We start from the raw sequence: 2,229 nt of genomic DNA on the forward strand, positions 1-2,229 counted from the left end.
TTTTTAGGTCTCACTATTATGATCTCATCATAATCCATAAAAAGCTTTACTCTAAACTATGGTATATCTTATTTAAACACTTAAATAAATAAAGCCCGTAATAAAAATAAAACAAGTCTTTATTAATATCAATGAAATCAAAACAGATTACATAAAAGTTATTCCTAAATCCTAATACATTATTGGATTTAGGACATATTCCTTTCAAGCGACAGTCTCTAAATCATCTAGCTTCACTTTCCGAGAGAGAATATCTTTCATAAACTTTGTGTAACTAGGCATCTGCTCAAGAGCCTCAGCGAATGGTATGTTGATGTAAAGTTTCTTGAACACCTCCAGAAACTTCTCAAATTACTTATCCAGCTTTTTCTTCTACAGCCACTTAGGAAAAGGCGGTGGAGGATAGATCTGTTTATCCCCTGTATTACCCTCAGGAGGAGTGTGCTCAACAGTAGTCTTCCTTGGTTCCACTTCTGCTTCCTGCTGCTTTACTTCTTCTTCAGCCCTAGCTTCGTCATTCGAAACTTGAGTTTGTTCGGGATTCGAAACCTTTCCAGTCCTCAAAGTGATTGCCTTTACCTGCTCCTTAGCTTCCCTCTTCCCTTGCACTTCAGTGTTACTAGGTAATGTACCAGGTTGATGATTTAGCAAAGCATTGGAAATTTGTCCAATTTGATTTTCCAAGGTCTTGATAGAAATAACTTGACTCTTACACATAAGCTTTAACTCCTTTAATTCAAATTTTTCATTAGCTTGTTGCAGCTGAAGTTGCTGCCTTGGTACATATTGTGGTTGCTGAAAACCAGGGGGTTGTACTGCTTAGTTGGGTACTGCTGATAAGGTTGTTGAACCATATTCTGAGCGTTGCTCCAGCTGAAATTAGGATGATTGCAGTTGTTAGGATGATAAGTGACTGGCACAGGTTGCTGCGATCGCTGAAAGTTGCTCACGAACTGAGCTGATTCACTAGAAATAGCGCACTGATTAGTCTCATGGGCACCAGCACAAAGCTCACAGACACTAGTGATTTGATTAACTCCATAATTAGTCAAAGTGTCCGCCTTCATTGTCAAAGAATTAAGTTGGGCAGCTATAGCAGTTGCTGCATCCAACTCCAAAATTTCTGCAACTTTTCCCTGAGTCAGTCTCTGGGAAGGATTCTGGTATTTATTAGCAGCCATCAGTTCAATCAATTCATAAGCTTCATTATAGCTCTTAGCCCACAAGGCTCCTCATGATGCTGCATCAAGTATAGGTCTAGAAGTAGCACCCAATCCATTGTAGAAACAGTTTATAATCATCCAATCAGGCATGCCATGGTGTGGGTACTTCCTTAGCATCTCCTTATATCTATCCCAAGTCTCACATAAAGATTCTTCAGTTTGCTGGGCAAACTGAGTAAGAGCATTCTTGATTGCAGCGGTCTTCGCCATAGGGAAGAATTTAGTGAGAAACTTTTGAGAAAGATCCTCCCATGTGGTGATAGACCCTGGTGGTAGAGAATATAACCATCACTTTGCTTTATCCCTCAGAGAGAATGGGAATAGTCGCAGCTTGATGGCATCTTCAGTCACACCATTGAACTTGAAAGTGTCGCAGATCTCGATGAAATCCCTGATGTGCATGTTGGGGTCTTCAGTAGGAGAACCCCCACACTGAACTGAGTTCTGTATCATCTGAATCGTGCTTGACTTGATCTCAAAAGCGTTAGCCGAGATGGCTGGCTTGATGATGCTTGACTGAATATCATTGATCTTAGGCTGAGAATAGTCCATCAAAGCCTTAGGAATTTCTACTTGATTTCCCATCACTACTAAAATTGATTCCTCGATTTTCTCTTCTTCTTCTACCTTCTCTTTATCCTCAAAAACTTCCCTTTGAACCACTATAACTTCTTCCTCGGCTTTATCCAGAGTTCTCTTACGAGACCGTGAACGCGTATGCATACACGCTCGCTAGAGTACCTGAAATAAGACAAGAAAACAGATAAGTAACAATGTCCAAGTCAATGAACTTTAACGATCACTGATGACAAACACATAAACAAAAAATTAACACTGCAGTCCCCGGCAGCGGCGCCAATAACTTGTTAGTCGCTAAACATGCGCTAATAATACACATAAGTATACGCGTTCACAAGTATTATAGAATTATTTCTAGTTCGCTCCCACAGAGATTGACTTTGGTTAATTAATTAATTTATGCACTTATGCAACAATGATATGGCTA

The 2,229-nt window shown here is 39.8% G+C and overlaps 1 non-coding gene across 1 annotated transcript; it reads left to right on the forward strand.

The window, feature by feature from the left end:
• The first annotated feature begins 1,311 nt into the window (after window positions 1-1,311).
• On the forward strand, window positions 1,312-1,418 carry LOC141683441 (small nucleolar RNA R71). The gene has a single exon (XR_012560297.1). It is a non-coding gene; the product is annotated as a small nucleolar RNA R71 (small nucleolar RNA).
• Window positions 1,419-2,229: the final 811 nt, after the last annotated feature.

This window comes from Apium graveolens, chromosome 1 (genome assembly GCF_009905375.1).
Source record: "Apium graveolens cultivar Ventura chromosome 1, ASM990537v1, whole genome shotgun sequence".
In the NCBI taxonomy this organism is placed as follows: domain Eukaryota; kingdom Viridiplantae; phylum Streptophyta; class Magnoliopsida; order Apiales; family Apiaceae; genus Apium; species Apium graveolens.